This window comes from Delphinapterus leucas, chromosome 5 (genome assembly GCF_059928025.1).
Source record: "Delphinapterus leucas isolate spDelLeu-1000000601 "Yukka" chromosome 5, BTC_Dleu_Yukka2, whole genome shotgun sequence".
Taxonomy (NCBI): domain Eukaryota; kingdom Metazoa; phylum Chordata; class Mammalia; order Artiodactyla; family Monodontidae; genus Delphinapterus; species Delphinapterus leucas.
The window spans coordinates 42,273,508-42,300,777 of NC_143133.1; the positions used below are offsets into that span (position 1 = coordinate 42,273,508).

General features: G+C 37.9%; 1 long non-coding RNA gene across 1 annotated transcript in view; it reads right to left on the reverse strand.

The window, feature by feature from the left end:
- Positions 1-1,892: 1,892 nt before the first annotated feature.
- The window catches only part of LOC111171437 (uncharacterized), a 68,391-nt gene continuing 43,013 nt past the window's right edge, over positions 1,893-27,270 (reverse strand). The window contains exons 4-6 of the long non-coding RNA XR_016393248.1: positions 13,687-13,800; positions 13,400-13,572; positions 1,893-11,396 (exon numbers count right to left, since the gene is read on the reverse strand). This is a non-coding gene — a long non-coding RNA (uncharacterized LOC111171437). The remainder of the gene's footprint in view (positions 11,397-13,399; positions 13,573-13,686; positions 13,801-27,270) is intronic.

The window sequence follows — 27,270 nt, forward strand, 5'->3', positions numbered from 1 at the left end:
AACTGCCATTTTGAAGCCACTGCCACTTCTAGCCTGGAATACTGCAACAGCCTCTCATTTGGTCTCCTGCTTCTGACCTTGACTCCTTCAGCCTAGCCTAGGCTCCACACAGCAGCCAGAGAGAGCCCATAAAGGTGTGAGTCAGCTTACGTCACTCCTTTGCTCAAAGCCCTGCAGTAGTTCCTGTCTCAGAGCAAAACCAAACCCCTCACAAGTCCTTGCAATGACCTCTCTGGTCCACTATGATCTGCATTCCATCCCTGACCTCTCCTACTACTTCCCCATGTGCCTACTCTGCTCCAATCAAAGCAGCCTCTTTGCCTGTCCACACACACACCAGGCCCATGTCCACAGTCTGGGGGCATTTGCACTGGCTGCTCCTCCACCTAGAAGGCTCTTTACCCAAAGATCTGCTTAGTTAACTCCATTGCTCAAATCTTGTATCAACCTTGCTCAAATCTTGTATTCTCAGTGAAGCCTACCCTGAACATTCTATTTCCTACTACAAATTGCCCTCAGTCCCCACTGTCTTAATTTCCCTTCCTTGTTCTTTCTCCTTTGTGTCCACGTGCTTTTTTTCTTAATTTTATTTACTCTTTATCATCAGTATTTCGTCACTTGAATGTCAGCCGCACAATAGGAGCAATCTTTGTGTTTGTTCGTGACTATATTTTAAGGTCTGAGAATGACCCCCCTGACGAATACTCGTTGATCTATAAACATTTTTGAATAAATGAATGAATGAATGAAAGAAAATGGACTTCGGAGCCAGACAGACTTAGGGCTTGAATCTACCTCCATCCCGCCCATCTTTGGCGAGTAGATTTAGCTTTTTGAGGCTCAGGTTCCTCATCTGTAAAATGGGAATTATAGTTTATACCTCATAAGATTGCTATGGGGATTAATTAAAAGAACTTTATATAAAGTGACTGGCCGTCAACAAAAGCTAATTTTCTTTAAATATTTTCAGATATTTTCAGCACCAGAGTATCTAAGAAGAGAAGTTGCTTATTTTGATATTCTGAGCTGAAAAAAATCAATAAAAATTTGTGAACACCAACCTGTGCCAAAGCAGTATGCTAGCCTAGTGAATAAGAACAGATAAGAAAGCAACTGCACCCTCAAGGAGCACAGAGTCCTTGAGAGAATCAGATCCAGCAGTTCTAAGTATGACATGTTCTATTAAAAGCATTTGGAAGGTGTTTCAAGAGGACAAAAAGCAGCAGGAATTAACTTTTTTAAAAACTTACTTTGAAATAACTTTAGACTTGCAAGACATTGTCAAATAATGCAGAATTCTGTGTATCCTCCCCCCAGCTTTCCCCTATGGTAACATCTTCCATATATCTTATATTCATCATCAAAACTGATAAATTGACATTGGTCAGTTTCAACTACAGATCTTATTCAGATTTCACCAATTTTTAGATGTATTGTGTGTGTGTGTGTGTGTGTGTGTGTGTGTGTAGAGCTATGAGATTTTGTCACATATATAGAAATTAACTGTTAAAGAAAATCAGAAAGTATTTCACAAATAACACAGTATCTTGGTTTTTTTCTCATGATGTTCTGGATTTAATATTTCCATTTTACAGGTAATATAATGAAGCTCAGAAAAACTAAGTGACTTGCCTAAGATGACATAGTTCCTAAGTGGCAGAGCTGGTACCTGTAATTTTCTGACACTCAGGATGTGTTGACATGAAAAAACTTAAGGTTGGAGGTTGGGGTGCAAGAGCATTAGAAGGAGTTATCAGGGCTTTGTCTTCAGACTGAACTTGCTATAGACAAATTTGCTGCTACAGAATTGCTGTTTTGTAAGTACCAAATTGCTATTTTCTTTGATTTTGCCCCAATATCTGGGCTCTGGAATATAAAATACAAGAATTTTCAGTATTTCCTGAGGAAGGGATTCCCCAGGATTCTCCCACTCTTATACTTTCCAGCCAGAGTCACCTCTTTGGGCTGTCAGTTAGAATCCTGCAAAGCAAAGAAAGCAAAAAGGTTTAAAACAGAGGACATGGAGAGAGGCTTAAACAGTCTGGGAGGAAGCCTGCTGAAAGAAAGTGACTGTTGTCCTTCCCTCTGAAGTTCCTTTTTGTTGCCCATTCTGGCTGATAGCAGCAGGGTCTGAATCTCAGCCAAGGGGAAAAAGGGCTTTTTTGGCTAAGAGAAGTAATTGTGGTCATGATGGGCCAAAACAGGAGGGAAGTATTTTACAGGGTAACAGGGCTACCAAATGTCAGAATTGGTGCTGCAGGATATACATTACTTCTGCAAGCAGTCACTAAGTACCTTCTTTGAGCCGGACATGCTCACATACAACCCAAGGTCTCCCAGTGAACTCTCAAACTAGTAGAAGAGTCACTCATTTTGTTCATTCATTCCCTCATTTAATTCTCACTCCTTTAGAATATAATTTAGTTATTAAGAACCTGGCCTTGAAATAAGAAAGTTTCATTCATTCATTCATTCAATAAATATTTATTCAGTGCCTACTAAGTGCCCAGCACTGCTCAAAGCACTAGGAAACAAAGTTTGACAAAATATAGACCCCTGTACAGTCAAGGACATTGGTTGGGGACTGAGAGAGAGTAAGACAATGAACAAGAAGCATAATAAATAAATCATATAGTATATTAGAAGCTGGTAAACGCTATGGGAAAAAGAAAACATAGAACTGATTTAATGGCCTGGAAAATATGTGGCAAGGAAGTTTAGAATGCAGTATTAAATAAGGTTTTCAAGCTAGACCTATTGAGAAGATGGCATGTAAGCAGAAACCAGAAGAGGGTGAGTAGGTGGGTGACCATGTGGATATGGGGTGGAGGAGGGGAAGCAATGCCGGTAGGGGAACAGATAGAGACAAGGCCCTAATGCAGGGCCCAGCCAGATCTGTCCAGGAACAGTAAGGAAGCCCACAAGGTTAGGTACCAAGAGAGAGGGGAGAGGAGGAAAAGAGTTAAGACTGGGAAGATTATACAGGGCCATGATGGCCACAGTAGGATTTCTGCCTTTATTGAGTGACATGGGTAGCCACGGCAGGGTTTCAGCAGAGAATTGCCATTATCTGTCTCATGTTTCAACAAGAACACTCCAGCTGCCATGGTGGGAATAAACCTTAAATGTACAAAGCTAGAGGCAGGGGGAACTGCCAGGAGATCATTGCAGTTATCCTGGAGAGAGATGACAGTAGATGAGGAGAAGATGGTAATCGTGGAGGTGATGAGAGGTGGCTGGATTCTGAACCTATTTTGAAGGCAGAGCCAAATTCCTGATTGATTGACTGTGGTGTCCAAGAGGAAGGGAGGAGTAGGTGATAATTCTAAGGTGAGTGGCCTGAGCCAAAAAGGATTATTCAGAAGTCAATTAAAATTGTGACACTGGGCAAGTCTCTAAACTTCCATTTTCTTCTTTATAAAATGGAGAATAATATCTGCATTATAGGGTTGTTGCAAACATTAAAAGAGACAATACCTGCAAAGCATTCTGTTTGTGAAGAGAGTACACAACAAGGATATATAATTAACTGAATCTTACAGAATGCGAGAATGTGAACAGAACACCATGTTGAGGAATTTTGAGAAACACTGCGTATGGATGCGGCAGAGTAGAGAGTGACTGAAATGAATGAGGAGCCTGAGGTTTCATTCTCATAACAACTACTGTTATATTACCTTAAGTAAGTCTTTTAATCTCACTCTACCTGTATTTCTTAACATGTAAAATGAGTGGAGGGTTGCTAGAGATCAGGGTCTATAAACGAATCCAACACATGTTTTTGTAAATAAAGTTTTATCGGAACACAGCCATGCTCATTTCTTTCTGTATTGTCTATAATAGTTTTTCTGCTACAGTGGTTGAATAGCTGTAACAGAGACAGTATGGAGTTCAACTTTTTAAATATTTATCATCTGGCCCTTTACAGACCAAGTTTACAGACCCTTGACCTTGATCTCGATCTCAAACATTGCTTTTCACATTAGTGTAGACATAGAGGCATGAAATCCTTTCTTCAAATGGCATTTTAGTAGCCTAATATTGGGTTGGCCAAAAGGATCGTTCAGGTTTTTCTGTACCATCTTACAGAAAAACCCAAACGAACTTTTTGGCCAACCCAATATATAACACAGAATCCACGTGGATCTGGCTGGTTGAAGAGTGGGGTGGGGGTAATATGGGAGGTGTCTATTCCCACTCAGGCACTCACCACTCTCACATCTAAGGTAAACTGTGATACACATCCTCTTCATTCCTGGGGTTCCTAGGAACACAGTTTGAAAAACAGGACTCTAAAATCATCTCTAGGGGCTCATCTAGGTCTATAATTCCTTTAATCCACAGATTCAATGTTCAAACAAAGTCTAACTAGACTCAGATCAAAAGTGAACTGAATAAGAGAAACAACCATCTTCAGCAAGGAGACCATGCCAAATAAACTTTATAAATCGGCTAAACTAATATTTGTATTAAAAGCCTCAGAATTTTTTTCTTTTTTTTTAAATTAATGGGATATTAATGTAAAGCCAAATTTCAAATCTTGCCATGACAGGTACTTTCAAAAGTTAGGGTCTTCCCTGGTGGCGCAGTGGTTGAGACTCCACCTGCCGATGCAGGTGACACAGGTTCGTGCCCCGGTCCGGGAAGATCTCACATGCCGCGGAGCGGCTGGGCCCGTGAGCCATGGCCGCTGAGCCTGCGCGTCCGGAGCCTGTGCTCCGCAACGGGAGAGGCCACAACAGTGAGAGGACTGTGTACCGCAAAAAAAAAAAAAAAAAAAAAAAAAAAGTTAGGTAGCATTTCCACATTCCTGGCTTCTCCTCAATGATCAATTAGATTAAATGTTTCTCTTTCTCTTAATATTATGGAAATGACTAAAAATTTTCAGCTTCAATCACTTTTGCCTTTTCTGATTAAACTTCTTTAAGAATCTCCTCTACCCTGACTTTAGCTACTTTCTCCTTGACTTGAATATCTATGCATTAAGGACTGAGTGTTTATGTCCCCCCAAAATCATATGTTGAAGTTCTAACCTGCAGTGTGATGGTATTTGGAGATGAGGTCTTTGGATGTAATTAGGTCATGAGAGTGGAGCCTGCATGAATGAGATCAGTGCCCTTATAAGAAGAGATAACAGAGATCTTGCTCTCTCTTCCCTCTTGTCAGGACATAGTGAGCAGGTAGCTGCCTGCAACCCAAGGAGACCACTCTCATCAGACACCAAATTGGCTGGCACCTTGATCATGGACCCTGACCTCCAAAGCTAAAAAAAAAAAAAGATAGTCTGTTGTTTAAACTATGCAGTCTATGATTTTTTGTTACAGTAGCCTGAGGTAAGACGCTGTGTCTCTAGTTTCTTTAGCTCACCAATCAGTATCCGACATCCCCATTCAAACAGTCATTATAAATCCACCTCTTACAAGAAACATTACTGATGTGACTGAAGCTCTTTCCTCAACACTAGTCCATAAACAAGAACCACCTGTTGATCAACATCAACAGTCTATCCCACACAAATATCCTATTACTAACATCCAAAATAAATTTAACTCTCCCCCATTTCCTCCTCCATACTCATCCTCCCTTCCTCACTTATATTGTCACCATCATCCTCCCAGTCACCTAAGTTAACAAACCTGACTCTATATTTGTTGTCTCTTTGCTCCACAAATCTAATCAATTGACAGTATCTATTATCTTATCTCCATAATATATTTTGCTTTCATCTCATCTACTCCATTTCCATCACCATTTTCTAGCTCAAATACTGGTGACTCCTCCCATAGATGATTACATTAATCACTTAATTAACTTCCCTGTTTTCAGTTACTCTCTCTTCATGACCATCTTTTGCAGAACTTCCCGATAAATGTCATCTAAGTGCAATCTGATCATATCCCTTCCTCTACTCAAAACCTATCAATAATTCTCCATTGCTGGTAGAATAAAGTAGTCAGACAGTTGTTTTTCATTCCAATTTCTCCTCAAAATTTGGATTCTATCCACCTTCTTATCTTTAATTTTCTCGATTCCACTTTGTACCCTCTTGCATGCAAGTTCAAAGGAGGTAATCTCTCTCTACTAAACATTATCCTTACATTTCTCTGGCTTCTTCTACCTCCAGTAAATACCTCACCCAGATTTGCTAAATGTCCAGATTCTTCAAGTTCCAGGCAAAGCTCTTATCTTTGATGATACCTCTTCTGGTCTCCTCTCTCTCTCTCTCTTTTATTTATTTATTTATTTATTTAACATCTTTATTGGAGTATAATTGCTTTACAATGGTGTGTTAGTATCTGCTATATAACAAAGTGAATTAGATATATATAGATAGATAGATAGATAGATATAGATATATATAGATATATAGATATATATCCCTACATCTCCTCCCTCTTCCGTCTCCCTCCCACCCTCCCTATCCCACCATTCTAGGTGGTCACAAAGCACCGAGCTGATCTCTCTGTGCTATGTGGCTGCTTCCCACTAGCTATCTATTTTACATTTGGTAGTGTATATATGTCCACGCCACTCTCTCACTTCATCCCAGCCTACCCCTCTCCCTCCCCACAGACTCAAGACATCTGTGTCTTTATTCCTGTCCTGTCCCTAGGTTCATCAGAACGATTTTTTTTTTTTTACATTCCATATATATGTGTTAGCATACAGTATTTGTTTTTCTCTTTCTGACTTACTTCACTCTGTATGACAGACTCTAGGTCCATCCACCTCACCACAAATAACTCAATTTCATTTCTTTTTATGGCTGAGTAATATTCCATTGTATATATGTGCCACATCTTCTTTATCCACTCATCTGTTGATGGACACTTAGGTTGCTTCCATGTCCTGGCTATTGTAAATAGAGCTGCAAAGAACATTGTGGTACATGAATCTTTTTGAATTACGGTTTTCTCAGGGTATATGCCCAGTAGTGGGATTGCTGGGTCGTATGGTAGTTCTATTTTTAGTTTTTTAAGGAACATCCATACTGTTCTCCGTAGTGGCTGTACCAATTTACATTCCCACCAACAGTGCAAGAGGGTTCCCTTTTCTCCACACCCTCTCCAGCATTTACTGTTTGTAGATATTTTGATGATGGCCATTCTGACTGGTGTGAGGTGATACCTCATTGTAGTTTTGATGTCCATTTCTCTGATGATTAGTGATGTTGACATTCCTTTCATGTGTTTGTTGGCAATCTGTATATCTTCTTTAGAGAAATGTCTGTTTAGGTCTTCTGCCCATTTTTGGATCGATTTTTTTGGTTTTTTGATATTGAGCTGCATGAGCTGCTTGTAAATTTTGGAGATTGATACTTTGTCAGCTGCTTCATTTGCAAATATTTTCTCCCATTCTGAGGGTTGTCTTTTCATATTGATTAAGGTTTCCTTTGCTGTGCAAAAGCTTTTAAGTTTCATTAGGTTCCATTTGTTTACTTTTGTTTCTATTTCCATTTCTCTAGGAGGTGGGTCAAAAATGATCTTGCTGTGATTTATGTCATAGTGTGATCTGCCTATGTTTTCCTCTAAGAGTTTTATAGTGTCTGGACTTACATTTAGGTCTTTAATCCATTTTGAGTTTATATTTGTGTATGGTGTTAGGGAGTGTTCTAATTTCATTCTTTTACATTTAGCTGTCCAGTTTTCCTAACACCACTTATTGAAGAGGCTGTCTTTTCTCCATTGTATATTCTAACCTCCTTTATCAAAAATAAGGTGACCATATGTGTATAGGTTTATCTCTCGGATTTCTATCCTGTTCCATTAATCTATATGTCTGTTTTTGTGCCAGTACCATACAATCTTGATTACTGTAGCTTTGTAGTATTGTCTGAAGTCTGGGAGCCTGATTCCTCCAGCTCCTTTTCTCTTTGTCAAGATTGCTTTGGCTATTAGGGGTCTTTTGTGTTTCCATACAAATTGAAATTTTTTGTTCTAGTTCTGAGAAAAATGCCATTGGTAGTTTGATAGGGATTGCATTGAATCTGTAGATTGTTATGCGTAGTATAGCCATTTTCATAATGTTGATTCTTCCAATCCAAGAACATGGTATATCTCTCCATCTATTTGTATCACCTTTAATTTCTTTCATCAGTGTCTTATAGTTTTCTGCATACAGGTCTTTTGTCTCCTTAGGTAGGTTTATTCCTAGGTATTTTACTCTTTTTATTGCAGTGGTAAATGGGAGTGTTTCCTTAATTTCTCTTTCAGATTTTTCATCATTGGTATATAGGAATGCAAGAGATTTCTGTGCATTAATTTTGTATCCTGCAACTTTACCAAATTCATTGATTAGCTCTAGTAGTTTTCTGGTAGCATCTTAGGATTCCCTATGTATAGTATCATGTCATCTGCAAAGAGTGGCAGCTTTATTTCTTCTTTTCTGATTTGTATTCCTTTTATTTCTTTTTCTTCTCTGATTGCTGTGGCTAAAACTTCCGAAACTATGTTGAATAATAGTGGTGAGAGTGAACAATCTTGTCTTATTCCTGATCTTAGAGGAAATGGTTTCAGTTTTTCAGCATTGAGAACAATGTTGACTGTGGGTTTGTCATATATGGCCTTATTATGTTGAGGTAAGTTCCCTCTATGCCTACTTTCTGATGGGTTTTTATCATAACTGGGTGTGGAATTTTGCCAAAAGTTTTTCTGCAACTATTGAGATGATCATATGGCTTTTCTCCTTCAAGTTGTTAATATGGTGTATCACATTGATTGATTTGTGTTTATTGAAGAATCCTTGCATTCCTGGGATAAACCCCACTTTATCATGGTTTATGATCCTTTTAATGTGCTGTTGGATTCTGTTTGCTAGTATTCAGCCAGTCTATGTCTTTTGGTTGGAGAATTTAATCCATTTACATTTAAGGTAGTTACCGATATGTATGTTCGTATTACCATTTTCTTAATTGTTTGGGGTTTGTTATTGTAGGTCTTTTCCTTCTCTTGTGTTTCCTGCCTAGAGAAGTTCCTTTAGCATTTGTTGCAAAGCTGGTTTGGTGGTGCTGAATTCTCTCAGCTTTTGCTTGTCTGTAAAGGTTTTAATTTCTCCATCAAATCTAAGTGAGATCCTTGCCGGGTAGAGTAATCTTGGTTGTAGGTTTTTCCCTTTCATCACTTTAAATAGGTACTGCCACTTCCTTCTGGCTTGCAGAGTTTCTGCTGAAAGATCAGCTGTTAACCTTATGGGAATTCCCTTGTATGTTATTTGTTGTTTTCCCTTGCTGCTTTTAATATTTTTTCTTTGTATTTAATTTTTGATAGTTTGATTAATATGTGTCTTGCCATGTTTCTCCTTGGATTTATCCTGTATGGGACTCTCTGTACTTCCTGGACTTGACTGACTATTTCCTTTCCCATATTATTGACGTTTTCAACTATAATCTTTTCAAATATTTTCTCAGACCCTTTCATTTTCTCTTCTTCTTCTGGGATCCTGATAATTTGAATGTTGGTGCATTTAATGTTGTCCCAGAGGTCTCTGAGACTGTCCTCAATTCTTTTCATTCTTTTATCTTTAGTCTGCTCTGTGGTAGTTATTTCCACTATTTTATCTTTCAGGTCACTTATCCATTCTTCTGCCTCAGTTGTTCTGCTATCGATTCCTTCTAGCGAATTTTAAATTTCATTTATTGTGTTGTTCATCATTGCTTGTTTGCTCTTTAGTTCTTCTAGGTCCTTGTTAAACATTTCTTGTATTTTCTCCATTCTATTTCCAAGATTTTGGATCATCTTTACTGTCATTACTCTGAATTCTTTTTCAGGTAGACTGCCTATTTCTCTTCATTTATTTGATCTGGTGGGTTTTTACCTTGCTCCTTCATATGCTGTATGTTTCTCTGTCTTCTCATTTTGCTTAACTTACTTTATTTGGGGTCTCCTTTTTGCAGGCTGCAGGTTCGTAGTTCCCATTGTTTTTGGTGTCTGCCCCCAGTGGCTAAAGTTGGTTCAGTGGATTGTGTACGCTTCCTGGTGGTGGGGACTGGCGCCTGTGTTCTGGTGGATGGGGCTGGATCTTGTCTTTCTGGTGGGCAGGATCACATCCAGTTGTGTGTTTGGGGGTGTCTGTGACCTTATTATGATTTTAGGTAGCCTATCTGCTAATGGGTGGGATTGTGTTCCTGTCTCGCAAATTGTTTGTCATACGGGGTGTCCAGCAGTGTAGCTTGCTGGTCATTGAGTGGAGCTGGATCTTAGCATTGAGATGGAGATCTCTGTGAGAGCCTTCGCCATTTGATATTATGTGGAGCTGGGAGGTCTCTGGTGGACCAATGTCCTGAACTTTGCTCTCCCACATCAGAGGCACAGGCCTGACATCTGGTCGCAGCACCAAGACCTTGTCAGTCACACAGCTCAGAAGAAAAGGAAGAAAAAAAAGAAAGAAAAAAATAATAAAGTAAAATAAAGTTATTAAAATAAAAAATATTAAAAACTTAAAAAGAAAGAAAGAAGAGAGCGACCAAACCAAAAACCAAATCCACCAATGATAACAAGCACTAAAAACTATACTAAAAAAAAAAAAAAAGGACAGACAGAACCCTAGGACAAATGGTTAAAGTAAAGCTATACAGACAAAAACCCCACAAAGAAGCATATACATATACACTCACCAAAAGAGAAAAAGGAAAAAAAAATATAAATATATATATCTTTTGGGAAGTCTGAGGTCGTCTGCCAGCATTCAGTAGGTGTTCTGTGGGAGTTTTTCCACAGGTAGATGTATTTCTCATGTACCTGTGGGGAGGAAGGTGATCTCTACGTCTTACTCCTCCACTATCTTGAAGGTCTCTTGCCGCTACCCGCAGTCTGGTCCTCTGTCACTGCGGCCATCCGTTGGTCCCGCGAGCCTCGGAGGGATGATGAAAGAGGCGTCCCCATGGCCGGGACAGGCTCTCAGTGAGGTGATGGGAAGGACCTGAGTCCCCTGAGGAGCCGAGGTGTCTACAGCCACTCCTCCCATGGATGTTGCCGATTACCCCTGGCCAGAAATGTCAGAGAAGCCATGTCCTTGGGATTGCGGCACCTGGAGCACAGCACTCACCTCTGTTGCGGCGGCTGAGCCTCTCTCTCTTTTTAAATTCCCTCAACATTTTAACTGGACCTTATAATGGCCTAATTTTGATAGTGTTCTAAAATTTACCTAACTGTAGTTCATCCCTGGTACCTTCAACATTTAGCATATTCCATTTTATTAGGATAATACTAGATGCTTTAACAAATAGACCCTCAAATTGGCTTAACACAATGGAAGTTCATTTATTTCTCAGGTAAGAATCCGATGTGGGTGTTCCTGATCAGTAGATAACTTTCCTCCACATGGTGATTCAGGAACGCAGGAATTTTGCATCTTACAGTTCTGTCACTTCTTAATATCTCAGAGTCCTCTGCTTCCAGCTAGTAGAAAGGAAAGAGAGGGGAGAAAAGTCATACTTCCTAATCACCTTTACCTGGACATGCATAACTTATTTTCATATTCTACTATGAGAACCAGGTACTTGGCCCAAAAGGGAAGGAGATGTAGCCCCTGGTTTGGCAACTTTTTCCCAGATATAACTCTATCCTATAGAAGGAAGAGTGGAAAATTTGGTTGGAAACTTAGTCTTCTCTGCCCCATAAGAGACACTTTACATCAAAAATACATGGTCGGAGACGATAATCATATTTTAAATGATCACCATTTATTGATTACCTATAATGGACCCCTTTGTGCTAGAAATGATATATTTCTTATCTTCGACAATAAGAAGAACAATTGTTCTATATCAATATGAATATAGTAATCATTATTTTTGAGCTGGGGAAACTTTATTTCAGCCTAATTAAGGAATAATAATAATAACAGTAGCTCTTTTTGAGCATTGATTTTGAAATGGCCTAAGGGCTTCACATACAAGGTTACTCTAGGTTATAAGATGTTGAGCAAGGTTTTAAACCCAGACTTGTCTGACTCTAAAGTCCATGTTCCATCCATTATTAGTGTAATCTCTCTCCTTCATTTTCCATAGTTAAAATGTTCATAATAATCGAGTTTTACATTTATGGAGTGCTTCTTGTTTGGCAGGCTCAATTATATACATTTAGTATATATTGATGTAATATATAACCATATAAACATATTATAATACCAGTATATTTACATACAGAACATACAGAATATACATATATACATACATACAGCACACATATATACACATATATACAGACTGCATCATATATACATGTATACATATATACATACATACAGCACACATATATACAGACTGTATACATACATACAGCACACATATATACAGACTGCATCATATATACATGTAGATAGATATAGCTAGATATAGATAAAATATATATATAGATACATCATATATACATATACATATAGATACATATACAAGTGTATACAAAACATATGTACTATATATATATATATATATATATATAAAAGCACCATAATAAATCCTGAATGTATATGTGTGTACATATGTATGCCTGTACATATATACACTACATGACACTGTTATCATGTCCTTTATACAGATGAGGGAACTGAAGCACAGAGAGGCTGACTAACTGTTCACAGCCTCACAGTGAATAACAACTCCTTCAGATGTGAACCTGGGCAGCTGGACGCCACAGCTAGAGCTCCAAGCACAAAGGTTTGCCACCTGTACTAATTCTCTTGATTCACAGTCCTGTTTGTCCTCCCCCACTCCCGACATCAGACTGTGAGGGCTTAAGCACAGGAACCATGCTGTATTCATCATCACACTCTCAGTACCTAACACTGCCTGGCACACTTCAGTAAATATTTATTGAATTGAACTAATGAAGTTCGGGGAAAACTGCTACCAGGAGTAGGACTGTGAGGTTAGAGAAGGCACAACAATTTCTGCCAGAAAGAAAGAAAATAACCTGACATTTCAAGAAGCAAATTAAAGTCCAAGTGTTTGGTGAACTTCTCACTGTTTGTCTTTCTGGTGAACTTCTGTGCTCTTGGCAGTGGGCCCGGGCTGGAGAGCTTGTGCAGGAAGGAGGCCATTCTACTCACCCAGCCTGCTGAGAACACACTTCTAACCCTCGTCTCGTGTGTCTCTTGGCCAAACATTGCTCAAGGACTCCAGAGACAGGAAAATGCTTTTCTGTTTGTGTTGGAAGTTCAGGGAATGTGTCTGAGACAGAGAGAAATCCCAGGTCTTTAGAAGTTCATCTTTTATGTTTGGGACATCAGTAAAAATAGGGGCGGTGTGAGGCAGGTCTTAGAGAATTTCCTAATGGGGTGACATGGACACCTAAACATAAAATAAATAATTAAGATTTGTGAGGGGCTTTGGGTATTTCAAAGTACAGTCATATACAGTATCCTGGTTAATCGATCCAAATCAGACTCAATCAACCCTTACCGCTTTTTACCAGGTGAAAGGGCATGGGTTTTCCTTTGGTTGTTGGCTTTTGTTTTTGTTGCTGACATCTGGTTAATTTTTGATGAATCAATATTTAGACTTTCTGTGATGATGGTGTATTGAATTCATACTTTGTTCCTCTGCTCCAAACAAATAGAAGTGATAGGGAAAAACTAAAATAAATAAATATATATACAATAAATATATACATATATAGAATAAATGTGTGTAGATAGATAGATATACATAAAAAGATATTTCCAGGAATAAAGGGAGAAAAAGATTACCTTTCTTGAATGAGGAGTGGAACAAAGACACAAATGAGTGAGAGGGGCTGTAGTCATAAGGCTCCTGATCTCTGAGTCTGGAGTGGGGCTGAAGATTCAGCTTCTGCAGAGTGACTGAAATAAAACAAGTCACAACCCAAGATAGGGAGCCAGGACAAGGATGGATATATAGGGTTTTCCCACCTATGAAAAAGGGGAGGAAATGCCTGTTGCCCACTCCCATCTGGAGCTACGGATTTGAGCAAGCTTCAGGCCTGAGAGAGCCCAGAGGACACAGGCACTACCTCTTAAGTAGAAATGGAATCAAGCAACATGCTGACAAAGAGATTGGATCTACAACATTCCCATTAATGTTGTATGTGGAACAGGATTCCTAAAATGCTAGGGTGAGACCTAGGGATCTATACACGGGTCTGGGAGCAAAAGGAAGGCAACTGTCAAATCATTAGGTAAGGTGAGATTAATACAGATGGAGAGAGAGAGAAAGAATATATAAAATTCTCTCATTTAACCCTAAGCCTAAGCCTAGCTCTATTTCCTGGTCAAAGCCTAATGGAATAGAAACCAGGAATTAGAAATGCTAAATATCTTTGAAGTTGGAGATATAGTGGATCAAAGACTAGAAGGACTGATTAAAGGTGTATATGTGTGAAAGGAGCAGTTAGACTCCTAGGGCACCTCCTGTAGCCAAAATGACATAATTACTCTTCCCTCTTCACTTACCCCATGGCCACAGAAGACTGGAAGTTTATCACTGAGGGCAGTGAACGCTGGATTCAGGGGCACCAGGTATAGCCGAGGGAAGTGTGCAAAGCTAAAAATGCTGAAATGAGAGTCCAAAACCTTTCTTTTCCTCAGCTCCCCGAAGCCCAGCAGTCAGGCTTATACCCACGGGCAAGAGCCTGGAGTATACAGGAACTCCTCAGGAGACTGATAAGCCCAAGTAAAAAGACTACGGTTGCTGGACAATTAGAAATTCTGCAAGAAAATTGCCTAAGAGTGAAGCTCACCACTCAATAAGCCTTGACCTCATGTGTTGGGCTTTCAATAAGATTTTATGTGCCTTACTTTCAATATAAATGGACAGAAAAGAATCATCGTTTTTTTTAAGATCACTTATAATATAAAACAGACCAACACAATTATTTTTTAAAAAAGAAACAAAGAAATAGATAAAATGCAGGAAGCAAAAGAAATCAAAGGGAAAAAATATTGCCAGAGAAGTAAAAGATATTGCATCCATGAAACAGGAGCACGTGGATGGATCTAGAGACTGTCATACAGAGTGAAGTAAGTCAGAAAGAGAAAAACAAATATCGTATATTAACACATGTATGTGGAACCTAGAAAAATAGTACAGATGAACCGGTTTGCAGGGCAGAAGTTGAGACACAGATGTAGAGAACAAACGTATGGACACCAAGGGGGAAAACCGTGGTGGGGTGGGGATGGTGGTGTGGTTAATTGGGTGATTGGGATTGACATGTATACGCTGATGTGTATAAAACTGATGACTAATAAGAACCTGCAGTATAAACGATCAAACAAACAAAAAACAACTAATACTAAACTTTCTTTGGGTTATTTGTATGGAAATATGTTAAAATAAATGTTTCAGACATTAAAAAAAAAAAAAGAAAGAAACAGGAGCAAATACAATTTTAAAAGAATAGTCACCAAACAAGCAACAGTAAAAAAATACCTCTTCAAAATTAAATAGTCAAAAGTTATCTGTTCTAAGGGAGGAAGAGAGACTGGATAAAGGTAGGCAACTAGGTAACAACAAACACCCAGTTCATAATAACATTCTAGAGGGATTTAGCTGTTAATCTCTGATTAATAAGGAAAGGAAATGGTATGGGAGAGGAACACACAGAGTGTTCATCTCTATCTGTGATGGTTTATTTCTTAAAAAACATTTTTTGAGGCAAACATGCCAAAAATGTTAAGATTTGACAAAGCTTTTGGACACCGTCATATCATTCCTTTTCACATTTTCTGTATTTTAAATATTTCACATAATTTTTAAAAATCAAGTTAATTTTTTAAAGGTTGATTTTTTCACCACAAATCTTCTATTTTTTTAAAAAAAAAGCATTATAAACACACACATATACAAATAATTTTTTAAAATACTTAGAAGACATAAGCTTCACTACAAAACTGTTTCCTACCTGAGGCTTCAGTTATTTTAACTTTCAGAATAAAACTTCAGATTCATCAAATGACTAGAGTTTTGACTACCCCTAATTAATTCTTGTCATTTCTATTAACTAGCATTAATTGAACAACTACTACATGGAGATAACTGTATCAGGCTTTTTTCCAGACAATACATTATAGGATATGTTCCAGTGTCAATTCATTTGCACTGTATTGGCTTGTGAATTCTGGATAATTCCCTAAATTTCTGATTCCCTGTGCAAAGGTTAACGCATTTCCCTATTGATTCAAACTGTAGTTGTAGTGAGAAAAGTAGAAATAACACTCTTCTCAAAAGCATGGGAGGCTGTGAGCACATTCTTTCACTCCCCTTCCAAAAAAGATCTATTGAGTAATTATAATGGAGCCTGCTAGCTCCACAGACCTCTGCTTAGTTGAGAATTTTCACCATAAAACATTTTACGACACCAACCATCACCACCAAACCACATAGATTAAATTAGATGCCCCTTCTCTTAAATGCTATGGTACTCTGCTTGTTTGTATCTTAGAACTCTTCCCCATTCCGGCCTCCTCCCCTACACTCTGAATGCCTGTTTACTTGTTCATCTAGCCTAAAAGACTGGGATCTCTCTAAGGGAAGATGCACTGTTTTGGTCACTGTGGTATTCCCAACACACAGCCTAGGGCATGGTGCATAGTAGGTGTTCGATAAATACTTCTTTGAATAAGTGGGTAACTGAACGTCAGTCTTCTTTCTCTGCCATTGTCCTACATCCTGGTGTTGCTGCTTGGCAAAGCAGCAGAGCAAAGACAATTGTGGTCCAAAGCCTTCCCTTATTACATCTATTTCATACAACTATAAAACACTGCAAAATGCACACCTGCCAGAAACTAATTCCTGTATGTTCAGTTTACAGTAAGTGCTTTTGGAATTTGCCTCAACTGAGGTATCGGAATTCAAAGGTTTCAATTACTGGGGAAACAATCCCCATTACCAATAGTACAGTCACAAGGAACAACATTCAACTAGACTGGCATATGAACAACTTAGTGTAAATAACAGATTATCAGAATTTCTACAACATCAAGAGAAATGGCAAAGAAGAACAAAATCTCTGTCCAAATGTTTGGGCACCTCATTCATTTCCTGTTTTTCCAGTAAGTTTGCCTTAGACACAACCCTTAACATTTGCATATCTCAGTTCTCGTGGAGATATATGAGTCTTCCCAAAGCTTCACAAAATCAGAGCCTTAAGCACCTTAGGTTACACTGTTTCTTAACATTTTCTGGCTCATGCTCCTCAGAATCACACTAGAAAAATCTGGGCCTCATCCACCTTTTATAAGAAGGCAATGAACAGCATACATTTAAAGAAACCATTATTCTATTTATCATCAATATTAAGAACTTAAAAATCACGAGTGATATTGTTGATATTATTATTGCTATTTGTCATGGGTTGAATAGTGTGCCCCCCACCCCAGAATTCATGTTCAGCTAGAATCTCACAATGTGTTCTTATTTGGAAATATGGTTTTTGAAAATGTAATTAGTTAAAGACCCTGAGACTAAATCATCCTGATTTAGGGTGGGCCCTAAATCCAATAACTGATATCCTTATGAAAGGAGGGAGGGTACAGAGAGATACACAGGGAAAGGGCTATGAGAAAATACGGAGGCAGAGATTGGAGTTATGCTGCCACCTCCCAGAAGCCGCCAGAAGCTGGAAGAAGCAACGAAATACACTCCCCTAGAGGCTTTGGAGGGAGTGTAGTCCCGCTGATATCTTGATTCCAGACTTCTAGCCTCTAAACTTTCTGTTGTTTTAAGCCACCCAGTTTTTGGTACTTTATTATGGCATCCTTAGAAAACTAAAACGCTAATGGTTTTGAAAGCACTAAACTAATAATTGCATCACTGGTTGAAAATGGTAAAAATATTAGACTGCTACAAAAGATAATAAGAAATAATTTTGTCACTGAGAAGAGTATGAGGAAGCAGAAATTCTTAGGAAGCACTTGGAAAACTGGGCTCCTCTTGGTCACAGCCAGGTCCATTGATCTATGGTAAGTATAGAATAAAAACGTACTGATTAGGTGGGTAATCAGTATTTCTGTCAAATGACCAGCAAAAGTAGTCAATTATACACCATGTCAAATGCATTCTTTCAGAAAGTTTTTTTTTTAACTGATAGTGAAATTGGGAATTGCAGAACTCTATAACTATAGTGGACATTTTTATATAAAAATATAAGGTATTATTATATAAAAGTACTAGTTATCATTAGCACTTCTTGAGGGCTCACGTGTTTCAGACACTTCCCCAGCGTTGGCTCGTCGCCACCCTGTCCATTGGACACTCTGCTGCTTCCCGTTTCGCAGGTGGCACACACCGGATTGGAAGCTCCATGAGCACAGGGAATTTTACCCGTTTGTTTGCTGAACCATGCCTGGCACATACTAGACACTCAGTAAATACTTGGTGAATTAAATGGACCTGAGACTTGACCAAAGAAACACAGCTAGCAAGCAATGAAACCAGAACTCTAGGATTTGAACCCAGGAAATATGACTTCTAGAATCATACGCTCAACCAGCATCCCATCCTGCCACTGACAATGCAAGTGAAGACTTAAATTTCAAAATGTTCAAATAAACCAACACTAACCATTTTAAAAACTTTGCAAAATAGAGAAAAGGAAAAAAATCACCCAGTAACCTACCACTCAGTTGGTCAGCATTAACATTTTGTTAATATTTCCTCTTGGGGCTTTTTTCTCTTTGTGTTATATATATTTTCCCAAAGTTATATTCAAACTATAAATACATTTTCTGCTTTTAAATTTAGCATTCTAGAAAATCATATTTCTATGCCATTATAAATTCTTCATAGACAAAACATATATTGCATTCAAAGGTTGTTGCCTGCTTTTACTTCAAGTATTCCCTATTGCTTGGCATAAGTCATTTCCACTGTTTTTTCTTTTATTTCACTACAAATAGTTCTCCAGTAAATATCTTGGTTCATAAACTTTTAATAATATTTATGATCATATTTAACATTTGATATATTTATATTTATATTTAAATATAAACCTTAAATAATATTTACGATAATAAAATACCCTTAGGGTAGGCTCCAAAACAGAAAAAGAAAAAAAAAAGACTCCTGGGCCAAGTGGTATAAAATTTTAAAGGCCATTATTAATACTGACCAAATGATTTCCAAAATGGACATACCAATTTATCTATCCTCCCACCTGTCATGTATGAAAGTGAGAACAGAATATGGTGGATCTTCTGTACTAAATATACTGAAATATTTACTAATTTTAAAAGCAATAAATAATATCCCTTGTTTTTTTTTTTTTTTTTTTTGCAGTACGCGGGCCTCTCACTGTTGTGGCCTCTCCTGCTGCGGAGCACAGGCTCCAGACGCGCAGGCTCAGCGGCCATGGCTCACGGGCCTAGCCGCTCTGCAGCATGTGGGATCTTCCCGGACCGGGGCACGAACCCGTGTCCCCTGAATCGGCAGGTGGACTCTCAACCACTGCACCACCAGGGAAGCCCAATATCCCATTATTTTAATTTGCATTTCCTAGAGGCTAGAATATATATATATATATATACATATATATATATACACACACACACTTTAACCCACCAATTCACTTCCAGAGAAATAGTCAAGAGAAACAAACGTGTGTCTACCATAGTTGTTTTGTTCATAATACCCAGACACTGGAAACAACTCAAATGTCCATCATCAGTAGAATGGATAAATCAATTGGAGTATATTCACAGAACAAAACACTACAGAGAAATTTTAGAAAGAATGAATTACTACATGCAACAACATGGATGCCTTTCACAGACACTATGATACATAAATGAAGTCAGGCACAAAGAAAATACTGTACAATTTCATTTCTATTGTGTTCAAGGACAGGCAAAACTCACCAATGATAACGGAACACAGAATAGTGATGGGGAAAGAGAGGAGTGGGTATTGACTGAGGAAGGCCATGAAGCAGGTTTCTGGGTGCTAGAAAGTTTCTAAGTTTTGATCTGCATGGTGGACAGATAGACATACACAGGTGTAGAAATTCATCGAGCTTAAAATTAGTTCAATTTATCATATAAAGGTTATACTTTTATATAGGTAAAAATGTAAAAATAAAAATAAATAACAAAGCATGAATTTTGAACGACCATGTAAGAATACAGACCCTCCCGTGAAAGTCCTTTAAGCTAAATGGTTCACTGCTCCATTTTATGGGAGTGAGAATTGGCTTTTGGATAATATCATGCTTTGCTGTTCAGGGAGTTAGATAACGGACTCACTGAACTATTTACACATATGTTTGAAGGCTATAGAAAACTGGAATGGTGCCCAAAAGACTTAAAGAGTAAAGGAAGTCATTTTAGCAATTACCATCTGGCAAATCTACCGCTTCAATTATTTAAATAATAACACTTTTAGGGACAAAAAATAAGCATAAAAAGAAAAAAAAATCATAAAAATCTTCAATAACTGGGGAATGGCACAACACTACGAGTCAGAAGAACTGCATTTTAATCCAGGTTCTACAATAAATGATTTGTAACACCACGTTCCCCTGGTTTTTTTCTACTTTTCTTTTCAGTCTCCTTTAGTGCCTCCCAATCTTCCTCTCTTCCTTTAAATGTTGGTGTGCTCCAGGGCGTGTCTCCCTAGATAATTGCATATAATTTTAGGACTTTAAGTACCATCTATAAGCCAACGCCTCCCAAATTTATACCTCCATACCTGACCTCTCACCTAAACTTCAGACTTATGTGACTGCTAGCTTGACAACTCCATTAGCTGTCTAACAGGCATCTCAAATTTAAGTTCTTGATTTCCATACACACTCCACTCCCAGCTTCTCCACCTCAGGACAAGGTAACCCACTCTGCTCAAAACCCCAAAGGATCATAAAATGGGGGAGGCCCTTTCCCACTTTCTCTTTTACTAGCAATACTTATCACCACTTTCTATGTCATATGTTAATATTTTTATTATCTTTCTCTCCAAAAAAGAATGAAAGCTCCACGACGGCAGGGACTTTGTTAATTGCTGTTATCACCAGTGCCTACAACAGTGTTTGGTATGTTATAGGCACCTGGAATATGTTGGTTCAATGAATGAATGCTATATTGAACATCATATATTCCTGATTGAAAAAATTACTGATAATAACATAAAGGACCATCTTTAGTAGTATTATCATTTAATCATTGGGTTGTTGTGAGGTTTAAATGAGATACACTATAGAAAATGTCTTTTTTTGCAATAAAATAGCAGATTGCTCTGCTGGTCACTGCAGGACAATGGCCTCACAACTCTGACATTGTCTTTTGTAGGTGGATGTCAAAAGTTTGTGTTTAAATCCTGACTCTGTCCCCAATTAATTGGGGGCTCTTAGGTTATGTATATAATCTCTCTGAATCTAGGTACTGTCATCTATAAATTGAAGATAATTAACCTGCCTCACAAGGTTACAATGCAAATCACTTTAAATGATACAATGTTTAGGAGTATGCCAAGCAAGTATAACGTCCTCAAAAAAATGACCAAAAAAGCAGGCATCTGCATTTATATAAATTATGTTATTGATCATTATGTTTTCTTGAGAGGCCAAGTATTATTTTAAAATAATATTTATTACCCTTTTTCTCATTATAAATATATACTTACTGTAGAAATTGTGGACTGTCCATAAAAATATTTTTTAAATGAAAGTTACCTAGAATTCTGCCTCCCAGAGATAGCCACTGCTAACATTTTGGTTGTATATTTTTGAAGACTTTTTAATGTACATATCTGCATTGTATGGTATTTTACCATACAATGGTAAAATACTTTATGTTAAGAATGTCATACAAATTCTTAAAGCATTTCTTTCTTCTGAACTCCTATTGATGGTCTATTGGGTTGACTTCCATGTGTACAACTATAATAATATTATTAATACATTTTTGTGATTATTTCCATGGGTGAAATTTCCAAATGAAATTACTGGATAAAAGGGGATAAAACCATTGAAGCTTTTGATGCATTTTGAGAAATTTCTTCAAAAAAAACTGTGCTAGTTTACACTAAAACCAACAGTATATTATTGCTTAATTCCTCACATCCTCATGAAATATTGAATTGCAGTGTGAAAAAAAAAGCACAAATACCATTGCAGTAAATAAACAAAAATTCTTACTATTATTTTTATATTTAATATTATATTTTAATATCAATTTTAATAATGACATCATTATATTTGTAAAATGTGTTCTATGATATTTTTGTTTTCAAACAAAAATTTTAAATTCCATCATTCAATAATGGTGATTGTCAAATTCTTGCTGAGTACAATTCTAGACATCTCTCAATGGATAGAAAATATAAGGACAAGTAGGTAGTTAGATAGGGAGGGAGAGGAGGAAGAAGGGTGAAATAAGATTTTATTAGAAATACAGGCAATCCTCCTTATTTGTGGATTCTGTGTTTATGAATTTGTCTACATGCTGTACTGTGGTGATCATTTCACAATATATACAAATATTTAATCATTAAATTAAATTAAACATGCCTTTGCAATGCACACACACACACACACACACACACACACACAAGCACACACAAAAGAGTACCAAACCATATGACACATGATTACAAAACCTCCCCCAGGTCTGGAACAGGCCTGGGCAGCAACAGCTACCATTGTCAGGGAAAGTCAACCACCCAGGGAATACTATTTCCAAGTCCAGGGGCCCACACTGCATGGCACATATTTACAGTCTGAAGCTGACCTAGAAAAAAACAACTGCCTTGCTGTATTTCACTGATTCTAAGACACGCATTATTTTCACATTTTAACAGCTCTGAAAATGAAGTGTGCCTTATAATTGATGTCATGTCAGAGTTTAATTGGCAGAGGTCTTTGTTTGTTTCTTAGTGATACATAAAAATGACGGCCCATCTTACAAATGATGGCATCTTTGAATTAACAGACTGCAGTGGCGTAGACCTGGAAAGGCAGCCCATCAAGGATGCTGGGGCAACTGTGGGTTATTGGCAGGGAGAGAAGAAGGTTTGCGTAATTGGGGCAGAAAATGGCAAAGGTGAATGAATAGGAGGATTCACAGTTTATGGATGGGGAATATTTTAGTCGAAAGACTGCGCAAAGGTCACTTGTCCATAATCATCATCTTCGAACATTTGAAGGGCTGCCACGTGGAAGGAGAGAACACATTGGTTTTGCGCAGCTCCTGAGAGCAGAACGAGGACCAACAAGTACAGTAAATGATGCTGCTTTTGGCTCAAAAAAGCCAGGACTTAAGTTTCTGTTTTCTAAGCAAATTGGATGAACCTCCATGTGAGGAAGTAAGGTTTATTGGAAGAAGTCAGGAAGAGGCATGCTGCTTTAAAAGACATCCCTGCCTTCAATTTGAGATCTGATATTGCAACTTGTCTTCCAGTTTTAAGATATAAAAATTCTAGAGATTTATGCCCATTTTAGCCCCTACCAGGAAGTTATTTTCTGTAAATAATCAAAAAGAGTAATGGAGATATGTGTAGAAAGATGTTAATTGCAGAGTAAGAAAGATTCAATCAATATATCCATTCATTGGGATATGGTTCAATAAATACAACGTGCTGAAATATACAGCTGTTTAGGATAACCATTATGAAAACGATGTACCAGTGAGGAAAACTATGTGTAATAAAGTCTTAACATGACATTACATCTTCACTGATTGTAAAGCTCTCATGTCTGCATATGGACAAGTACTAGATAGGAAAAGAAAAACAAGTGATTCTTCAAGGGGCAGAATTCTAGGTTAGTCTTTTTCTTTTTTAATTTTTGATTTCCGTTATTGTTGTGGTTAACTGCTTAAGCAATCCCTGTTGCGGGGAAGGTAGCTCCCCCTACTACTTTGAGGGACACAAGCTGGGGCCTCTCCAAAATGAAAAAAATATACACTGTAAGCTATTAGTGCTCCTTCCCAAAGCACTTATATTTATAAAGGATGATCTTAAGTTATTTGGACCTAATTACTCAACAAACAGACCTGCTAGGTGTTTCTTTCAGAGTAGAGATTCCATAAAGAAACTACTGAGACAATGAGGGCAAAGTGAACCAAGAGATTTTTGGAAACTTCTTACATAGTCCCTACGTTCAAAGAGTGTAAAAGGCAAAACTGGACCATTAAAAATCAATGAAACTGGTGTAATAAATTGTATAACCTACATGAGGACAAGATTTGGGGTGGGAGAAGAGGGGAAGACAACTAGTTTAGACTATATGGGAGGCATCAAGGAAACCTACACAGAAAGAATAATTGCTAAGGTTGTCTTATCTTATCTAAATAATAAACACTGATTTTTAAACATCAAATAAAATCGTTTATACTGAAAAATGGTAATCTACTGCCCCACTCACCACCAAATCCCCAGTCCTACTGCCTAGAGCCTATCTCTTTCAACTGTTTTACCTACTTTCCCTGGTAATTATCTCCCTCTCTCTAAAATAGATGCTCAAACTGCTATATATTGCCTTATAAATTTAAGACCTTATATACTGACTTCCTGTTATAAAAGTTAAGCATTCAGCTTTCTTACACCATCTTCAACTTCTTAATTATATATCTGATATTGAGTTAGTCAATAATCAATATTTGCATCATTATGACTATATAAATATTGTTTATTACTAAACCAAGTAATGTACTGACATTTCATACCCTTTATAATAGAACTTACTGTTTTTCTTAGGGTTGTTAATTGATTCTTTTTCATTTGTTCTTTTTTTAATGTACTTATTGCTACTTTTTTCCCAACTATCCCAACAAATTTTTCAAAATCTATCAGTAATTTTCACAAATGCTCAACCACAGTTTCAAATGCTTTATTTCTGTCTCCTGCCTTCTCCTCTTCCACCCATCTAACCTTCATCCTTTTTCTCATTGACCTCAGTCCTCTGTTCCTATCTGGACCTATTTGTCTCCAAGCCTGCTATAAGGCTTGCACACTGGGCCTTATTTCCTCTACCCTCCTCAATTCCAGGCACTAAATGCCCTGGTTTTTTAAACCCATGCCTTCCTCTTTCTTGACTTCCATTTCTTTATAAAGTGATTCCTCATTTTATAAAGCACATCCTACAGTAGCTTCCTAAGAAAAGATGTGTAGTAGATAAAATGTTTGAGCCTTTCATGTCAGAAAATGTTTACATAATACTTTACATCCTCAATTGATAATTTGGCTGTGTATAGAATACTAGGTGACTATAATTGTCTCTCCAAATTTGAAAATATTGCTCTTCTGTTCTATTATCCAGTGTCACTATGGTTAAGTTTGCAGCCATTTTGAATTCTGAATCTTGTCTCTGTCTATCTCTGTCTCTGTCTTTCTCTCTTGCCTTTATTCCAAGTGTTCTAAAATTTCACACTAATGTGCTTTGGTGTAGGGTCTTTTGCATACAGGGTGCTGAGCAATGAGGAGCTTCTCAATATAGAAGTTCACACACTTCAGTTAGGGGAGACATCCCTACATTAGTCCTTTGATAATTTAATCCTTTCCATTTTCTCTGTCTTCTCTTCTGAGTCTCCAGTGTATAAATGTGGGAGTCCCTGGGTTGAGCTTTTAATTTTCCTGTATTTTCTTCCTTCTTGTCCATCATTTTTCCTTTTGTTGGGAAACAGTTACTTTTCAACATTTTTATGAACTTTTTAGTTTTTGGGGGGTTGTGAAATAAAAACATCTTTTTCCCCCAAGAGCTCTTTGTTGTTCTGTTTCCTTTTCCCAAGCATCCTATTGATATTTTATAGATATAACAAATTATTTTTCTGAAGATATAAATTGTAGATTTTTTTAAGTTTTCCCCTGCTTCCAGCATTGTCTGTTTCACTGAGTTCCTTTTCATTGTTGTTTTCTGTTGGTTTGTTTATTTCATTGTTTGGTTGTTTGGGGGGTGCATTTTCATCACTTTCATGTGGAAGGCCATCCTCAAATAGTTATCCTGGATTGCCCTTTTTTTTTCTTTATTTTAAGAGTAAAGCACCAAATGTTTATCTGAAGCACTGTGAGCATGGACAGAAACTTAATTGCTGGGTTTTACTTGGGGTAATGAAAGGGCACGCCATCCTGGTGGATGGAAAGCTCCATTTGTCTGTCTCTGGAAAGCTTTTCTTTGGAGCTACTTCATTTCTCCACAAAATGACCTTCCAATCTGCTGCTAGAGAGCTTCAGGAAAGGGATATATGCTTGGATTCTGGCCTTCTAAGTAATCAGGAAGGGTGCTGATGGTCTCACAGTTTGTTATATAGAGTTTTCTTAATCCTCTGTTCTAGCCCCATTCCATACCACCTTGCTCTTTCCCAGACCTTGGTGTCCAGGAGAACAGAGTCCCACCAGTTTAATTTTCCAAAGACAACAAAGAAACCGCCTTCTGGCTATGAAGGGTTAAGGAGGGAGCCAGGTGTCTGCCAGTCCCCCAGTTTTTAGCCTGTGCCCCCCCTTCCTTCCACTGCTCCTGGTGCTCTTCTCACAGAGCTTCTCAGAGGCTCCATGGGCAAGTCACCTGAAGGCATTTAAGTGGGAACTTTCTCCGCTTTGCTAAGTTGTTTGCCATGCTTGCATCTGTTTCCTATCTTCAGAAAAGTGGTTGAACCATTCTATTCATTATTACCCTTCCTTCTATCCTTTTTGTCCTTGAAGACCAGTATATTTACGCTTCTGCCACTATATCAAGAGTATGGGGAGGGAGAAGAGAAAAGCCTGTGTGAACCATCTCTATGATTAACTGGTTAACTGGAAGCCTAATGTCAATTTCAAAGGAACAGTGGCGTTAGCCAAGTGGCGAGAATAGATAGGGCAGTCCAGGCAGAATTCTACATGATGGGCTTCTGGCAGACATATAAAATAAACTTATCTATGGATAAGATAGTATGGATAAGATGGCACAGCACTCAATTTTCAAGCTCAAGATCTGGAAAGATACAGACTTCATCCCAGGTCCCTTACTTAGTAGCTGTGTATCTATCAGGAAAATTTAACCTCTCTGGATTTCCATTTCCTCATCTGTCAAATATGGAGAATAACCAGACCTACCTCATACTTTTATTGAGCCAATTAAATGAGACGATGATTTGTGAAGAGTTTACCACCACATCTAGCGAAAGAGTAAGAACCAGATGAACATAGACTATCATCGTCATCAACATCGTCATCTAACGACACAAATACACATTAATAGAGAAAATCTGACTGAAGAGACTGGCAAAAATAATTTAGATAAGCAGAAAAGAAAATTGTATGCAGAGTCAGTGATGGTGTTATGAAAGCCTTACACTGGATTCTGTTTCCTGAGGAAAACTAGAGTTATTCTGAAGGATTAAACTGTA